Source organism: Mercenaria mercenaria, chromosome 10 (assembly GCF_021730395.1).
Source record: "Mercenaria mercenaria strain notata chromosome 10, MADL_Memer_1, whole genome shotgun sequence".
NCBI lineage: Eukaryota > Metazoa > Mollusca > Bivalvia > Venerida > Veneridae > Mercenaria > Mercenaria mercenaria.
Window position 1 is genome coordinate 40457091 of NC_069370.1, and position 20556 is coordinate 40477646.

The 20556-nt window shown below is 34.5% G+C and overlaps 1 protein-coding gene across 2 annotated transcripts in view; it reads right to left on the bottom strand.

The window, feature by feature from the left end:
- The window catches only part of LOC123561829 (sonic hedgehog protein-like), a 96984-nt gene that overhangs the window by 70229 nt on the left and 6199 nt on the right, over window positions 1-20556 (bottom strand). The window contains exon 1 of one of the 2 annotated variants that reach the window (XM_045354446.2): window positions 7775-8162. The exons of the other annotated variant lie outside the window; for it this stretch is intronic. The gene's annotated coding sequence lies outside the window, so the exon portion shown is untranslated. Of the gene's footprint in view, window positions 1-7774; window positions 8163-20556 lie in introns of those variants that run through there. 2 annotated transcript variants of the gene reach the window in all.

Below are 20556 nucleotides of genomic sequence, written 5' to 3' on the forward strand. Positions count from 1 at the left end.
TGTCTTTTTTGGACAAAGGAAGATTCATCTGTGAAATGCACATTGTCATAGATACTTTTACCAAGTTCAACTATGGGCCGGCCATTTGATATTTTGGGAGGAGAGGGGCGTGGGAGCTGGGCTCTTTATGGAAAATAAATTTGACATTGGATTTACGTTGAAAAAACCAATATTCTGGCAGCAACATACTGAAAATCATTCTGGTCTCCAAATAACTTCTTTAAAAAGTCTGGTCCGCGTCAGATTAACAAAAATATTTCCATTACTCTGAAAACCATGTTCGGTGCTTTTTTTTAGATTTAATACTATATTGTTACATAATTACGTTAGTTAATCACATAACATTCTTTCTTCGTTATTTAGAAAGAACACCATTTACATCGCCGTTTAAGTGTAATTTTGACTGTGTTATGTTATTAAATTCAATTTATGATGAATAATCTATACAGTATACATACCTTTAGGAAAAGGGAAGTATGGGGCACCGTCTGTCGGAGACAATAGTTTATGTAAATTTATATTTGTTTCGTATTGGCAAGATCATAATGATTTTATCCTAGGACTCACTACAATTCATCATTTGGCTTTTGAAACATTCAAACAGCAAAAGTGGAAACTCCACAGGTCGCTCAACACGACAAAAACGAAAATGTTGCAGGCTCGGTTTGTTTGATATTTTCTTTGTTTTTGATTGAGCCTGTTCATGGACGGCAGTGGAAATGCATGCTACCGTCCACGCCCTCTAGCCCCATGTTGAGCAGAACTCAACATTTACACATGCTACAAGTACAAAATACAATTTAAGAGACATCCGCAGATGTTAGTCATCTATGGTGCCACTTCCTACAACGCCAAAATAAAAATTCGATCTCAAATATATCGTTTTCCATGACTATTTTGTCATAATATAACTTAAAACCTTAATTAACTGACGGCCGTATTGGCAGTGTTAAAATCCTACAGAATTCGTGATCTGACGTTCACAAAACCAAACTTTTCCAGGACAGGATCCCATATACCCTCCCCCAGTCTGCAACAGTAGTGTTACATCACTTTCTAAAGTGCATTACTATTTTATTGAAAAATGTTCTCAGACACATAGACATAAACAATCTAAATACTTTAGCTAATAGTTGCGCAAAAGACTTGTGAACACCAGTATATGACAAAGATTTATTTCTCTCAAACCTCAATTATACAATTTCAGGGGTGGGAACTCCCATACCCCCACATGAGGAAAGGCGTTCCTATTCCTCCCATACTCTCCCCCATCATACCCCAACTTTAAAAAAATGTTCCTACACTCATGATCGAGATATAGTGCTGCATATACACTAAACATTCATTCGTTAAATAGTCACCTTCATGTATGTATGTATGCATGTGTGTGTGTGTGTGTGCGTGTGCGTGTGCGTGTGCATATTGCATGTTAATAGCTGATTCAGGGGCATATCCAACGCTCCCACCTAAAACCAAAGAGCATTCATTTCAACAGGATAAAATCCAGACAGATAATTTAAGAAGTTTTCTTCTCGCTTCAATATCATATTTAAAATCAGCTGACTGGACAACGGAGCTACCATCAGATGATATACATATTTTAGTTATACAAGATATTTGCTGCTGCTTCCTTTCAATAAATCGCCTTGATTTTATTTATCTCAGAACAGACTGCTTGTTCCTTGCATTAGGTTTAGACAATCATAAGCAATTTATGGTGCTTGTTTAAACATATGAACTTCTATTATTCTTGATTTAATTTACGTCGGGTAAGCCGTACATGTGCCGTTAGTATTGCTACCTATTGGACCCAAAGGAACGGGCCTGTGTATTTTCTTCATTTGCATGATTTATTATATCAATAATTTCATTAGTGGGTGATTATTTCTCCAAATATACATCAAAATCTACGGAAAAGTAGGCCCGCGAACCTCTGAACTTACATTTTTGGCCGGCTACGCTCTTGGTGCCTCAATCATGTTTATGTATCACTCGAAAAATAACATTAATAGCAGATTTATTTTTATAACATTGATCAAAATTAAAAACTAATTTTGGTATCAAATTGGTTTTTAGTAAGAAGTATAAGACAAACGGTTTGCATTTAGCTGCGGTACTTCCTGTACTTAAACAAACTACATGTATAACAAAAATATTTTGTAACAACACATCTTTTATTTACTCTGAAAAATACTTCTGGCTTCAGGTTCTGAAAACTATTCTGACTTTCAAACAAAGCAAACAAAATCGTGTGCTTGAAGAAAACTTCCTGCCAACCCTGTCTGACATACCAGACGTTCAAATGGTCGGACACTGAAAATCAAAATACGGGTAACAAATTTATGACCCAAAGAGAACCATTCATTCTTGAAGTAATTATCATTGAAGACAAGAGCACAGAAATAGTCTACAAACCACAATGGTGTAAAACCAAAATCAGATGTACGTAATAAAGTAGGACTCGGATAAGGATCAGAGACACGTTCGATATCTTGAAGATATACCTCTGACAAATTCAAGGAAATTGGGAATATGAGCTAACAAAATACATAATGTACAGTCTGAATAAGCTAGTCTTATGTCTAAGATCATTTTGACCCCTCTTGGCCTTGAAGACAGGGTAGATGGACTTTTAATCATCGGAATATTGGCATAATGTAGGAAAAGGTACGGCCTGGATGAAAGAAAGACAAAGAAATCAATATATTGAGAACTATTTGACTCTGACCTTGAATTTTATTAACTACGACCGACTATGTTGTGATAATCATTTGTGCTTAGTTAAAAGAAAAAAAATGAAATTTTGGTCACGAATTATGGGCCAGACACGGACACGCGGACGGTATGACAGGCAGACGCTCAAAAGAACATGTCAGATATGATCGCGAAAAAGTATTTAAATGACCCCTACCGTAGCATGCAGCAATATCATAACAATCTGAGTATTTACTAATCTTGAAAAGTTTTGAAATCCGAAAATAAGACACGCTCTAGTTAATCTCAGATTATTTTGTCGCAGTTTTCATTCAGACAGGGGCAGGGTATTTTATGTAAGAATCACGATCACGTTGTTCCTATATATAATACTGCTGTGGGACGAAAAAATAGCGTACAGGCATTGTTACTGAAACTTTTCTGGGCTTTCTTGTTTACAAAACCGAAATATTTCATCTACCAATTTAACAAAATTAGATGTGAACGTTTGGAAAGAGATAGACGTAATAATGTGTTGTGATTCTTGAGACTCATTGTTAATCAGTTTCTTATTGTTTTTGAAGACAATCATTGGCTGATTAGGAATTATTTAAGTGCATAGTTGAGACAAAAAGCTGAAAATGTAACAAAATTATGATAAATCTTATTTAACTTCATTATTTTAAGTTTTAACCACAGAAAGTCCACACTTGATTGAAAAACAGTGGGGGAATAATAACAATACTACTCGTAAATAGCTATAAGCGCCCATATTCAATACATTTGTTCTGATTTGCTACTGTTTGAAATATACACAGCTTCTGTCAAACTGCATGAGCATTTCATTCAAATAAATATCTAGCTCATAAATTCAACTCGGCGATATATGACCATTTTGTGTCGATTAACCCAACTCACTCCCTACATATCAATTCCATTAATTAGCAGCGACGTATTATTGTTTTCATAGAAAAAGAACATAAAATTACGTAATGTCATTAAACCCAGGCTTTTGATAAGCCACCCAGTACAAATGTGTACTATATCTGGCGTGTGTTTGATTTTCAATATTTACTGTATCACGTTTTGTGACTTCTTAACTACACCGCCTGTGATCATAGTCATGCCTTATGACCTTCAACCAGAAGGGCAACCTTTCTATTGAATTGTCCCGCTATTTTAAGATGATCCCCGGATATGTTTGGTTAACTATGAACATGCTTTTTTCACTCATTGTCCCACCCGTTTGGGCGGTGTTTCGATAAATCTGTAATCCATTTTCATATCTTAATGTTTATTATATATCAATTTACATTCTCCATAACAAATTATAAATCCTTTGTAATGGAGCAATTTATATCTTATCACATCAAAATAGAACACTTAATATGATATTAAGGGCAAAAAACAACAAGTTTGAAATAACTGCAAGTGCACATTTCGGATCTAACCGAATAACCAAGTTACAAGGTCCAGAAAAGAATCACAATGATATGGTTTAACCTAATGATAATAATGTTTGTACTGACCTTCATGGACACACAATCAAAGTATGAAAATACGTAAGTTTACCAGTTATCTACATAATATTATCATGGATCTGACGTATCATTCGTTTTCAAACAAAAGCTGTCAGAGGACAGCAGTGCTCAACTATTCAAATGCCTTGTCACTAAAAAAGCTACGTTAACGAAAACAAAAACATAAACAAGTATAAAAGTGACCAAAAATTTGAGTTGCAGAACCTCTCCCCACTCCACCCTGTTATTATGCTTAATGAGATAACAGATTGCAACAAGAGCTCTGCCAAGCGGGGCAATATACGCCCGAAGGGTTACATCAGAGGATGGGAGCAAAATTTAAAGAACTTGACTGTTGAAGCCAAAAGGACAGGAACAACAAAGGGAAGAAATTCAAAAAAAAACCCATCTAAGTCCACAAACAAATCCTTAGCAGGTACAGGTATGTCAAAATACACCTAAAAATTGGAGGTACCATCCATGTTGTACCACAGAAAAGTGATCTCGGGTTTTCCCTACGACCAATAATAAAAAAGTTTCGAAATAAGCTATTTATAGTAACATAAAAGGGAAGTAATTCAAAAAAAGTTTATTGTAAGTGAACAAAAAAGGGATCTGCCAAACAAAAACAAGAGCACTGCAATGCAGAGTAATATACACTTTGACCACTAAGTGTGACCTTGACCTTGAAGCGAGACATCCAAAACATGAACTCTGAACGTCGTCTCAGGGTGGTGAACATTTGTGCCAAGTTTCTTTGAAATCCTTCAATGGGTTCAAGAGTTACAGAGAGGACACGAAATTGCTAACGGACGGACGGACAGACGGACACCGGGGGTATAACATAATACGTCCCATCGGGCGTATAACAAACAAATGCTTAGTTAAAACAGGGACATAGGTCTGTTCAAAACAAAACAGAGTGGGATTTGTTCAATGGAAGTCATATCATCACAGTAAACCAGTGTGTTAAGTTTCAATCTATCCCCAGAAGTGATTACTGAGATACCAGCTAACAAACAAAACAAAACCGAAAATGTTTAAGTCGAAATAACTAACAAAAAAAAAACAAAATTCGATTAGTTGGAAAAAAGGTATAACTTTGTAAGAATGCAAAATACAGTATGAAACCTGCACTCTGCATCTTAGATCATTAAAGTAAACACGTGTGTGAGGTTTCAATCTATTCCCACTAGTGGATACTGAGATACCAAGCGTACAGACCTGAACGGACGCGGACGCCGAAACAGACGCCAACGAACGGGTGAGTGCAATAACTCTACATTTTCTTTGTCGAGATTAAAAAATACTGATAAGAACTGCTAAAATATATCGAGTTCATTTTATTAAAAACAAAATAAATCGAGGTCATAAATATTATCAAGTAGTTTTATCATTCCTACAATTGAGCTAATAAGAATTGATTTTATATGATATATCATGTATATTACTGCTTTCATACGAACAACTAGTGTAACTTGAACTTCCAAATACTACAGCTGCCCCTCCAACCCCTTTCCAACTCCATGTCATAATACAAGTATTCGAGGATGAAGATGGGCAAAGGATCTTCTCGAAGATTTTAAAGTACAATATCGGACACTTAAACAATAGGTCACGTTTTCACTTTTTCACATATGATCGTCCTGTGTCCGTCGGATCGTCCACCGTCGGTCGTCATCATCAGCTGGCTTGTTAACACTCTAGCGGTCATAAGTTTGGTCCATTCGTAATTTCACTTGATTAGAATGTTTTCTTCAATACGATCTCGGTAGAAATCGGTACTGGATCATTTGGTGTCAAATTTGGCCACTAGTAGTTCGAAACTGACATCTGTGGAAGAAAACCTGGCCGCTGCGTCAAGGCATAGAAAACCTTATTGATATACATGAAAACTTGTGAGAAGTTTTCTAGGTTAAGTTCGAAACTATGTCATTGGACTCAAGAAAAGGTCGCTATGCAAATAATATAAAAAAATCTTCCCTTTTTATTTCACCGAAGGCCACATTTTGTACCCGAGTTACATGAACCTGGTGAGAATAGTTTTTTTATGTTTGAAGTTTGAAGGTCTTAAATACGATAACTAGGTCTAATAATAGAAAACCATTTTCGCTCTGATCTTCATGAAAATATTGTCGTTTTCAAATCTTGGTGAATTTCAAAATAGCTAATGTAGGCTCATGAATTAGGTCGTTAGGTTACAAATCGTATTGTATTAAACACTTGGGGTCTTTGTTTACCTCTTCATTTGCATGAAATCGAGGCTGAGTGTGTCCCTTGTTAAAAGATATGAAAATGAAATTGGATCATCTGGTGTCAAATACTATGTCACTATGTCAAAACATAGTTAACATACGAGAGGCCACATTTTCTCTTTGATTTATATTTAAACTTGGCAGAATGTATGTTTTCATCAAATCTCGGAATAGTTTTCAAAAGTGAGTCATTGTATTCAGAAATAGAGTCATTTAGTCAAATCCTAAAAGCTTCGTAAACTCCTATTTTTCCAAGAATTTATTTTTGCAAACATTTAGACCGAGTTTCAAGTAGACTGGGCGAAACAAATGAAATGACAAGATGTTGACGACAATGCACCACGACAACGGATACAAGGCGGTGTCAATACCACGTTGAACAACAAGAACAAGGGAAAAAGGTAAACGTAATAAAACGTTTAGTTCAATCGTTCAAATTAACTACGGGAATTTATCCCTCCTTGTGGTGTATCACGTGTACATCTCTATTACTACAGTAACATTTTACATATCAATATAGCTGACACTGACAAACTCATATGCATTATTTTACTGGACAGAACTTTTTTGTTTTTGGTTGCTGTTGATTTATTCTTCTTTTCTTCATCAAAACAAAGATTCACATATTCATTGGTGGAGGGGAAAATTTACGATTTCCAAAGCATTATGTATAGTCAATTTCTAAGAGACTTTTGTATATAATAAAGAAATTAGATTACTGCAGCGAACGTTTCAAAATCCGCATTAATTCAAAGTATTTAAGTCACCTGTCAAAGTTTCATTCAAAAGGTATGATGAGCTTGCAGTTGGATAAATATGACAAATTATTTGACACTTTTACTTGAAACCGTCTCATCCCTGCCCTGTTACATAGTTCAAGTGCATTTGATACACCAACTATTTCACACGTTGAATGCAGTATCGTATTGTATCTGATAAGAAACCTTGCACTTTAAGGAAAGTTTTATTACTGTATTGTTTTAACTATGTCTTCATGTCTTTTAACAGAAGTGAAGAGAAAGGGCTGGTTGTAGTTGGATGGGAATTTTATCAATGGGGGTACGCCAATTGGTGTCAATTAGAGTGAGCTAGTATTTGTTTAGAATCGCAAATATTTTTTCAGTCAACTTATATATACATGCAGTCTAAGGTCACCCTAATGCCCCATACATGAAGCACATTGTTTTTTTTTAATAATTAGATAAGTTTGTTTATTAAATGTATGTTAAAATTATGTTTTAAGAAAACTGCTGTGTGCGTTATTTAAAAGTAATATGGTGAATAAATTACGGAAGATTATCTTACCTTGCAGTGTCATCCATACATTTCCTGTTAATTACACGCTCTGTTTCACTTACACCATTTTTATTCCATTTTTTCTCGTTTAATATCTTTTAAAATTTGTATTCTTGTCTATATATATGTTTCATCAGAACAGTTTATACATTATAAAAACATCAATATAGACTAACTTGTACTCCATTTTTTAACCTTTTGGCCATCGTCAGTGTGTTAACAATTTTTACATTTTCAACGTCAGCTTTAATGTGCAGTAACGTTCCGTGTACTTCTAATTTCTTTATTGTCTTTACTTTCTAACGCAGCCAAATATGTATACCTTCTTTTTGAGGTCCGTATCCAATATTCTAGCATTTTTCTAATAAAATCACTTAGTTTCATGTGCAGATATAAAATAAGAACTCTTAATAAAATGATAATCATTAGTTGTCTGATCTGGTGTTCATTCCATTGTGAAAAAATAGGTATCATTTAGCCAATAACAATTTGCAAGGATCAATTTCTTTGTCATTTATCATTGAACTTTTTGCTTTTATATCTTATAGATTTTTTAGAAAAAGATATGGAATGGTTAATATATCTTTTTGTTGAACAAATAATTGCTACAGATATAATAATTTACAAAAGCTTCTACAATCAGCAAAATTAATCACATTACAAGTAAAATATTATTAAGACAGACTGAGTCTATCACAGGCAAGCATTTAAGTTCGTTTCAATGCAATATTTCAGTATGTTCAAGGTACGATATTACAAGGTGTTTCTAATACAATGATACTGCATGTGTTAAGAAAAGTACTAAGGATTTCTCTGGTACGGTTCAGTACAAAAAAAAACAAAAAAAACACGATTCCATTGAAGGTGTGTGCAGTAAGATGTGCAGTAGTTGCGAAATAAATCATTTCAAATAAAACGCTCTTTCATAACTGTTAAACAGTTATCCTTTGCAGTGTACCTTATTTCAAATTACTTCTTAAGTAAGGTAGCATGTAAATATTTTTATGTGATTAGGAGAACACGCGAGTGCAGGCACAAGCTTTATGTTTAGGAAACAAGCTTGTACAGACAGATAATTTCTAATTAGAAAAGTAATCTATTACCTAGAAAACGGTACCTTAGATTTTTCATCCAGTACTTACAAAATAGTCGTGTATATTTTCCAACGCTGTTGCCTGTTCTTACGAAAAGATTGTTATGCAGAGTACCCAAACAGTTCATGTAGTCAATAGTTAGCATTTTTCGCGCATGTCATTATAAGTACTAATCGATTGAGGCCCGGGTTAGGGATTGATCAACAATAACAGGTGAACTACATGGAAGTCTTATCGAAAATAAAAACAATGGCAAAGAGAAAACAGATTAAGTCAGATTAAGCGATAATTTTGCTTGGTTGCATCCCTCGCTTCCCAGGGAGGTTTTTATAGAATTTATTAGCTGTCACAACAGCAGTCATTAAAGTACCATGTGACGATCGCATAAAACCTCTAAAAACTTGGACTCGGTTTTGTTATCTTTTCCGGTAGGTCAGTTCAATATGTATGTATGATGCAGTTCCGCTTAAGCAGGAGCTTAGGACCGTGACAGGTGTTGAATATTTCAATACCTCCCATTAACAGACTCAACCAAACCGAGTATTTTAGTGTTGTACCGGATTCTTACAGATTGTATTGGTTTATTAATATCTAGATTAAATGGAAGCTAGATTAGTCCGTGTTATTTCGTCCCTATTAGGTGTGGTGATTTACTGGAGACAAAACATTTGACGACGGCAAGTGTACTCGTCAAATATTTTTAAGTTCATTCTTTGGCGTCTTTATATTTATATATGTAGCGCACCAATGGGCTCGTCCATATGTGTAATGGAATGTAGATTCAATAATCTTTATGCAACCCCTTTCGTTTAATTGTAAACACCTTGATGAGTGATAATTATGAAACAACTTTCAGTTTGGTTGACGTTTAAACGCTTTTAGTGCTTGTACAGATAAAGCAATATCGAACAAAAAACGTTCAAGCTGCATTGGAATACAAGACGTCTGTATTTGAGCCGCACCATGAGGAAACCAACATAGTGCGTTTGCGACCGGCATGAATCCAGACCAGCCTGCGCATCCGCGCAGACTGGTCAGGATCCATGTTGTTCGCTAACGGTTTCTCTAACTGCAATAGGCTTTGAAAGCGAACAGCATGGATCCTGACCAGACTGCGCGGACGCGCTGGCTGGTCTGGATCCATGCTGGTCGCAAACGCGCTATGTTGGTTTTCTCATGGTGCAGCTCATTTAAACGATGCTATAAGGGGTATAATGAGATTAGTCAAGAAATGAATAATAATTGACCTAAATAACTTAGTTTGCTTACAGTGCACATGACACCAACAGTTTAGCGGAACCTGAAGAACACGTCGGCAGTATGATTGCAATGTACCACAATCGAAGTAGATACTTGCAGAAAAACATGAACAGCCAATATTATTGGACGGACCGCAAACATTGCAGTTTTATTGCGATGGAACTTTATACCTTTTCATAAAAAATATGTCTGGATATTATGTATGGAACGTTGATTAGAAAGCTGAAACTATTACAGATTTTCCTGTTAAACCCATAAATCATACAGGACGGAATCAATCATTTGCAGAAATCATTAAGTAACTCTATACTACCATAATTAATAACATTATATCTACTTTTATGTTGATAAATTTTACAATCAATTAACAGGATGTGATTTGATAAGTTTATAAATTAAGAAATATATGTTAAACATTTCGTGTAGATAATATCTTTGTCAAAACAAGAGTTTTGTTGTAAGTAGTCATAAATCATTAGTATCTACAGTAGATATTTATCATTTTATTTTCAATCTATCTAACGGGCTTTAAGATCATTGATTACCATTTATGTTTAGGTGTCATGTCATTGTTTAATGTAAACGACGTACTGTTAAGATAAACAAATACAATCACGGGCGTAGGCAAAACGATTATATGATATCAGACTACAATATGATATGTGATAAATGATTAATTATGCAATTCTTCATTTTAAAAAAAGAAGAAAGTTGAGACAAATCAAAATAACTTTAGTTTTTCAGTCATTTTGGTAAAACTATTGGTGAATGTTGAAATCTGTGTTCTGCAGTTAGGTCGTAAATAGCCTAAAATCGGCAATTTCATTTTTTTTGCGAATGCAATCGTTTCATTGAATTTTTATAGTGTATCAACGGGTAAAAATATACACACATCTTTTAATTTTTCCATGGGTACCTGATACAAAATCATTGAGTTAACTATTAACATTGAGGTAAAAACAAAACTTGTTTATATCACTCAATATCAACTTCTTTTCGTTCTCCTATCATATTATGGCGAAATTTGTCTCTTCAATTAAACCTTAATACTGAACAAATTTTATTTTTAGTCTAGTTTTCTAACCGAATATGAATTAAAACATAAATGCGAAGCAAAAGATAAGAAACAAATGTTAATGGAGGTGTGCTAAAAATTTACAATATCCCTGATGAAGATTTAGTGATAGTAAAAATATCCGTATTTCATTCAGAGTATGCTAATGATGCCTATAACACGATATTGTCGTTATAAATATGCCAAATTGGGACATGAAATCCAAAAATAGTTGGAGAAATTAGCAGATCGAATGTATTGGCTAGTCTGTGGTTAATCAATAGCTTAGATTTACGACGCATAGCAGGAAATAGTCTTTTAGAAAAATTATCAATTTATAAAGTAGCATTCTGCAAAGCTAGCAACTCTCTGCAGAACTCACTGGATACCGTACGTGATAAAATTTTCTTAATCTAAATGCATTTGGGTTTTGCTGTTCTTAGTGTGAATTTGTAAGCAATGGCTTGCCTACTTACACCTTCGAAATTTGAAAGTACATTTTGGTGAGGCCGGCACGGACAATTGCGGACATTTATCTTGATATGAATTTGCGATGAATTTTACGAGGGTTTATTGCACATACAGAGTTGCTTTATTTCGTTTCCTTTATAGATGCAGCTCTGCAAAGAAATCGCACATTTTCATTACATACAGAAAATACCTGTCCTATTCTAAGACAATAACACAATATACAATAACCAAAAGTTTCCTTTTTGAATAAAAACACAAATTGTTTCTCTAGACACACTTCTAAATACTCTCACTTGCAGTTTGATTTTTTTCTTGTATTCTAAAATTAGAAGTACCGACAAAGTACAAAACTCTACAATGTCAAACACCAATCAATATTTCTAATGCCACTACTTTTACTTAGTTTGCCTTCAGAAAGGCATGCAGACTTGGAAAATTCATAAACGAGATATATCTAAATTCTTATATACAATATCAAAAGATACACAGCCTAACATACAAGAAGGTACGAGCAATGCTATGTTGAAAATGTGGTAAGTACCTTGGAAATATCTGTCACCAGAAAATGGGAGCTCCTTAGGGGTGTGTGCTGGGTAAATCAGTTTCTGTAATACAAACCTCACACTTTGATGGATAAGGCAGTTAATAAGACATCTCCCCGATAAGATAAGCTCAAAAATGATCGTGTTAAGCGCTCACCAAAGAGAAGTGGAAAAACATCATAAACTCATAGAAAACTTTTGAAGATACCGGTTAGCTAAAGAGAAGTGAAAAAAATATCATCACTCATAGAAAACCTTTGAAGATACTGGTTAGCCAGAGAGACGTGGAAAATACCCGAAACTCATAGAAAACTTTCGAAGAACACGGTTAGCTAAAGAGAAGCGGAAAATATCATCACTCATAGAAAACCTTTGAAGATACTGGTAGCCAGAGAGACATGGAAAATATTATAAACTCATAGAAAGCTTTTGAAGATATGGTTAGCCAAAGAGAAGTGGGAAAATATCATAACTCATAGAAAACCTTTGAAAATATTGGTTTGCCAAAGAAAAGTGGAAAAAATATCATTACTCATAGAAAGCCGTTCAAGATACTGGTTAGCCAAAAAAGAGTGAAATAATATGATCATAAATCATAAAAGAACTTCGAATATACCGCGATACAGCTTTTGAAGATAAACTTTACCCGTGCTTCACAAGTGAAAAGGGGCAAGGAATTTTGTATTGTGAAGATGCCTACTCGGTCTGAATTGAATTGTATAAACGGTTGCTTCGCTACTGAACCACGCTGAATGTTTAAGAAATGTTGTCATGAAATAAAACACTTTGTGGATTTACCCGAAGGAACTTGTTCGGAATATATTCCATACCTTTAAAGCTGTTTATCTATACACATGTACTCAAAATAATCTTATGAAAGGACTTTTTATCACTAACATTACCAACGGAGGGATAATTTATTTTCAAAACAACTGTTATTCATTTAAATAGTTTATGCTAATTTATCTGTCAGATACAGGAATTAATAAGAAACTGTTAAGATAAGAATAAAAGTAAATTGTTGCTTCCTTAGTTAACATAAAGTACCTTCATTAATGTAAATCCATGTTGCTTCGGTATCTCCAAGAACGAACATACGAACTTTTATGTCCAGACAGACTTCTAATGGTTGAGAAAATCGTAATTATTTATATAATTGTTGATCCATTGATCATATTGATATATTTCTATATTTGTTTTGTATGGATTGATGATTTGTCTGGAACAGGCAGATTTGGAATCATCAGATGAAATAGATGTAATCTTGTTGACAGAAAATTGACAAGTGCTTAATTAATTGGCATACAATTAGAAACCGTGCACTGGCACTCGGTCATTTGGTTTCACCAAATATATAGGAGATAGGATGACTTTAACAAATTGTTGATTTTCCTGTTTGCTTGTTAGTTAAAGATATGATGCGTTTGAAACTGTTGATGTTTGTCTGATGAGCGCCTTCGAAGAGCCAGGTGCATGTGCATTAATAAACTACTTGTAAGACGTTTATCGTGTAAGTAATATCTTGTAGAAGAACAGAACACATCCAAGTGCATTAATAACAGACTCGGTTTGATGGAGTCAGTTCACTGGGTAATGACGTAAAGAACACTCCACATGCTCCCTATCACCGGCTTAATTGGATTTTGCAAACTTCAGGAAATGAAAACCCTTCAGTAGTATATGCATGGATATGTTAATGATAAACCTTGCACAAAAATACTTAGACAAGGTAGAAAAGGGAGATGACATGGGTACAATGAAAAATAAAATAGTGCACTGTGTATCAACGCCTTGGAACTAATGGCATAAACACATTAAACCATATGATCAACTTCCACCAAGTTCCAAAGTCAAAGGACAGTGTTGACATTAAAAGATAAATCTTGGTCAGACTTAAAAGACTGCCGCTGTTGTAGTTAATAAAATCTATAAAAACCTTTTTGGAAGCATAGAACTGGATCAATGAAATGAATAGTGCTTAAATGTTAAGTATTGTTAAAATGTCATCATCCAGTTTTGTTGGTAGTCAAGCTAAAAATGATCTTCTGAAGATGTCTGACCTTCAGTACATTAGTAGGAGAAACAATTCAGTCATAACTGCAAGTCTGACACTTTATTTGTAAAAGTAAACTTCTGATAATCGTGTATCATACAAATCGAATTTCCTGTTTTTCACCTACTGCTTAATATTTGATAACATGCGGGCACAGTAAACATATAGAGTATAATAATGTATTCACGGCCTCGAAAGATGACAGAACTTATGAATGAAAATTAAAGAGTTTTCTATCTACTGGCAAAAGAGTGATAAGGCCAGAGAAATCATAAACACTGGTAGAAAATCATTTTCTGATTCATAAAATAGAAATAGTTAACAAGGAGATTGATTAAAACAAAAGACCTGTGATGTGCCGCTGACATTTATAGGAAACTATCTTACCGGACAAAGCAATCACATGTTTTTTTAGTTTTATTCTAAGACTGAACTAATTGCTATTGATGAAACACTTACCCGAACAATCTTGCACCGTAATGAATTATTATTAGCTTACCTATAAACAATAATGATTGAGGGTGATTTTTATTACATAATCAAAAGCAGACCCCGCAGCTTTAATAGTCACGTGCGATGCGATATAAAACTCTAAATTGACAAAATTTTCTGCACTGCATATATAAACCAGGGCACACATTTTTACAACTTCACATCGTTCAAAACTGCAAACAATTTTAAACATGAGTGAATTTTTACAGAAGATCATATATAGGCACCTAATTTCGCGTAAACGAGAAGCGACCCCTAAAGACAAGAGATCATTTCATACAGGCGATCGTGTGTTCACCGTGTAATGGACTATTTTTCTCGTCTAATGACTCAGATAAACTGAATCTTGAAACAGTTGTTAAGTGTTTTAAGGACTATTTAATTTGTGTAAGAGATGATCACACTTTAGGGCGTTTAGAAAGAAATCAGTTTGAAAAGATTAATTAGTTTTAAATTTTGGATAGAATGAATGATAAGACATTATATTGAATGAAAAGTATCGCGATATTTCATTACAGTAAAACGATTTTAGGACTTTTAAAGCTTCGGTTGGACATTTAACTTGATCTTACACGCTTTCAACTCTGCTATTCCTAAATATATTATAATTTTTAATAGTAAACAGGTTGGGTTGTTTGCAATTAAAGTGTTGTTTGAAACGGCGGATATTGATGATGTACATAACGATTTTCATGGTATAAAACGACCATTTAAATGGATAGATAAACAATCTTTAAAATTCCAAGTACTGGGATAAAACATAAATCATTCACTGTGATATAGCTCTTGTGAAAGTTTATTCTGGGCTAAATCATTTTAAGAGGAGCTTTTCAAATTCTTTTTTAACATCTATGAAACTATCCACATTACTTTTCCATTCTCATTTAGTATACACTGTCGGACAAAATCAAAGTATTGCAATCTGACTAAAGTACATCTCCTATACGCTACGCATAGGATCTGATAACGAGCTATTCATGGCCTCGTTCTGACAACCCTTCTGCTAGCCAATCAAAAGCTACCTTACAACATCCTGCAAGCTTTAAAAAGCCATAGGTTTTGATATCAACAATTTTTATGTCGATAGATGTCAGATAGCCGGTTAGCTCAGTTGGTAGGGTACTTGCTTTGTAAATGAGAGGTCCCGGGTTCGAGCCCTGGATTAACTGCAAATTTTTCTTACTCTTTGACATTCGAACAAATTGTCTGATTGGTTCAAACCAAAATAGATTTGCGAAAATAAAAATAGCAATATTGGAAATCCAAAATATACAGAAGACGAATGTGAATGGGTCGTTCTCAGATCTTCGTTTAGAAGATCAAGTACTTTAGTCAGATTGCAAAGTATTGATATCTGATAATCAAAATTTCAGTCTCTATTATGAACTATCGGAAGGGACGTTTTTCTGATTTTTTTTTTCTTTTTCTTTTTTTTTTTTTTTTTTTTTTATCATGGAGTCCATTCAATATTTCTGTATAATATAGTCGAGCTTCTGTCGGTGCTAGGGTTCATTAGGGATTTTGCACTTTTCACTGCCTCTCTGGAACAGACTCACCTATCATTTTGCTTAAGAAATAATAAATCTGTTCCTATATTTTATCAGTTAATAAAATATGGGCAGGAGTTTGGATGCGTAATAATTAAATCACGAGTGCGTAGCACGAGTGATTTAATTATTCGCATCCAAACGACTGCCCATGTTTTATTAATTGATAAAATAATTGGAACATATTTATTATTTCGATTCTAACAACGCAAATGCTTTTCATTTTACAGTACTACATTTTCAGTGTAATACGTCATTCGGAACATATGCTGTTACAATTTACCCCCTATGGTTAGAAAGAGTTGCATAGCCAATGGAACGTATAGATATTTGTTTCTTTTTATCAGAATTTTGAGAAGTATTTATGAATTAGTAATCTAATAGCTCGCAAACTAATTATGAAGAGAATCATCAAATTAGGCGAGTTGACCCTGTGTTACAAGTTACGAGCTTAACTTTATATGACGTCACATCATTATGACGTCATACTTTATGTCATACATTTATGACGTCACCGCTGAATCTTAATTAAGCTAATTGAATTCGCTCGTAGAGATCAAAACGTGTTTTACGGTCCTACACATAAGTCAGTATGACTTTTTATCATGTTTGTGTTTTTGAAATGCTGTGTTCAACCGTTTGGCCCTGGAATAATTCGTATGTAATGGAACTGAAGTAGAATCTCTTATGCCACAATCATAGGGGGTGAAATGTAACAGCCAACCATATTTTATCGTAGATTCATGTATAGGCGATTTCGCTATATGTGTATATAGCAATTGCTGCAGATCGTGTTAGAATTTGTTGCATACTATGCTTCGAAATGATATTTTTTTATAATTTTAAACTAGAAGAAATTGAAATTGGTTGTGTATATGTATTTTAAAATTAATCAGTTTATTCTATCAAAGCAGATTCTGAGAGGTCGTTGCACTTACATGCATCCACAAAGGATGTCACATTAAAAGGTTATTCTTTAAGAACTCACAAGAAAAACACGAAATATTAATAAATATGTCTTCATAGCTCAGACTGGAAATGTGGCTTAATAAAAATTCAAAGTAAACAAGTGTTTCTATTTTTGTAACAATCAAATCTTGGACATAACTGGACATTAAATGAGCCGTGCCATGGGAAAACCAACATAGTGGGTGTGCGACCAGCATGGATCCAGACCAGCCTGCGCATCCGCGCAGTCTGGTCAGGCTCCATGCTGTTCGCTTTTAAAGCCTATTGGAATTGGAGAAACTGTTAGCGAACAGCATGGATCCTGACCAGACTGCGCGAATGCGCAGGCTGGTCTGGATCCATGCTGGTCGCACACCCACTATGCTGGTTTTCCCATGGCACGGCTCAAATATAAATATTTAAAGAGTTCTTTATATGAATGTACCAGAAACAACTGTTATACCAACGTGTTAGTCTCTGTCATATTTTATTAGATTTAATGCAATTTCAATTTTTACTAAAAAAAATTGTCTTGTCATGTAGTCAGCAAAGTATGTAAAAGAAGAATTCTACACAGAGTACAAAACTTCCTTACTGCGTAAGTCGTACAGTAAGTCAAAAAGAACAAAACATCTCTACGGCGTTAGTTGTACAGTAAATACCCTCTCTGCAGTGTTAGTTGGAAAGTACAAAACTCTCTATAGCGTTTGCCGCACAGTGCAAAACTCTCTATAGCGTTAGTCGCACAGTACAAAACTCTCTATGGCGTTAGTCGCCCAGTGCAAAACTCTCTATAGCGTTAGTCGCACAGTACAAAACTCTATAGCGTTAGTCACTCAGTGCAAAACGTCTCTTCGGTACAAAAACTCTCTAAAGCGCTAGTGGGGCAATACAAAAAACTTTGTGTTGTAAAATAGGAAGAATGTAGATGTCCTTACAGTTCACAGCAAACATAAATGATACTATTATTGAGTTTTAACAACTCCAGGAAACCGCTATTTGTTCTTAAAACTTTGACAATGTGATCTGTATTATTTTAATGTTTTAGTGTTTACAAACTTTTGTCGTCTTCAAATGTGTGATTGGTGGATATCGTGTTACTAGTTCAACAAAACATCTTTACTGTATCAGTTGTCTGTTACTTTTGTTTACTCTATACCTTTCTCCTGAGGCAGTATCATTATATTGGACAGCCAAAATACTACACCTTTTGACCATTTCTGACTTAATTATAGGCTCTTTTTAAATCTTTAGAAGTCGGGTGTTTGTTATAAAATCAAAGTCAGTGGTAATGTTTAATTTTTGTGTATTTTGGCATTCACTAAAAGGAGAAAACAAAATAATTACTGTTACTCCATTTTTGTGGAGAACTTTCTCGTTTAACCCTTACCTACACCAGGTCAATGTATTTAGTAATATGTTCATCTTTCTTATCACAGAACAAATTATGCTTGTTGCGGCGCTAGCCAGCTGAAAAAATGGACTAAAAGGTAAAACGTGAAGACTTCATTTTTGAAAACTATATTTAATTTAAAATACGACCACAGTTTGTTACCATATCTTACTTCGATAAAAATAAGGCAGAATTCTACATGCTACGGCTCTCGTTATTAACATTAAAGATAATATTTAAAATTGCCCGTGTCACTTTCACTTCGTAATATGTGCTGAATTTTGATAACCTACAATTCAGATAGAAAACGATTTTTATGAATGAATTTGAAATGAATGCACCATTTAGAATTACGTGTATGATATTATATTGAAATATAATATCTGAGCATGCAAAAAAGACATCTGGCGCAATTTGACATATTGTAAACAGTCTTAAAACTTAAAACTAACACAGTGTCGCCCGTGTAACGCTTTTATTGTTTTTTTTAAATCGCAGTTTGCACAAGTGAAAATCAAAAATGAAATCTTTGACTGATCTTAGTATTATCAATATCTACTGAACACGTGTGAAATTACACCAGTCGATAGCACCTGTTTTTATGTAAAATAATATGAATAAACAAATAAGGCGTGGCAAAGGTCACACTATATTACTTGTTTTGTTTCTTTGAAATGATTAACCTTTTTGTAACCCTGTTTCATGTTCAGATAGCAAAGTGCTTATTTAACAAAAGGGCGTTTTGGGGTCTTTTTCTTTCAAATATTTTCTGAATTTCAACTATTTACTTTACACTTAATTCATTTGTTTGATCGTTGTTTTTATTGTTGTAATATAAAACATTTTATGAAATGTGAAGAGACATAACCAATAATGCAAAAAAAGTAATGATTCACCCATTTACTTTGCTTTATGTTTTATCTGTCTTTTTGTTTGTTATTTGCAATGTAGACTATAAAGTGCGACTTAAATTGGTTTGTTATGGATTCGATTAAGCAGTACATGACAGTTTTGGAGTAAGCATACATCATACATCGTGATTTTTCTTTGAAGCATATTACTCTTATACCTAAACAAGGTAATAAGTAAAAAAGATGTGTTTAACGTCGCACCGACACATATGTCGACTTTCCAGCTTTGTGGTGGAGGAAGACCACAAGGTGCCGCTCTGTGCATTATTTCATCACGGTCAGGCACCTGGATAGAAGCACCGACCTTTCGTAAGTCAGCTGAATGGCTTCTTCACATGAAGAATTCAACGCCCCGAACGAGGCTCGAACCCACATCGATGATAGACAAGTGATTCAAAGTCAGCGACCTTAACCACTCGGCCACTGAGGCCGTCAAATGTTTCCAATCTTCAATAGCAGAGGCTAAAAGCCTCCATATCGCTGCACACAGACTGTACACACAAGACGACAATAACAAATAGCTATCAATTTTAAAATTTATATGACGTTTGATTTAATATTTTAATGCTTATTTCAACTTTGAAGTTCAAGACATCATATATGGTGCAAGGTTTGTTCATTTTACAACAACTGACATATACGTTAAAAGGTATTTGTTTGTTTTTTTCCTAGACACAGCTGTATGATATCAATCTAGTAATGATAAAAACAGTTTTGATACACGTGGTGTCTGCGTACTATTATGAGCATGGACTATATATGAGCCGTGCCATGGGAAAACCAACATAGTGGGTTTGCGACCAGCATGGATCCAGACCAGCCTGCGCATCCGCGCAGTCTGGTCAGGATCCATGCTGTTCGTTAACAGTTTCTCCAATTCCAAAAGGCTTTAAAAGCGAACAGCATGGAGCCTGACCAGACTGCGCGGATGCGCAGGCTGGTCTGGATCCATGCTGGTCGCACACCCACTATGTTGGTTTTCCTATGGCACGGCTCATATTTGTATTTGAACGTTATCAAGAAATG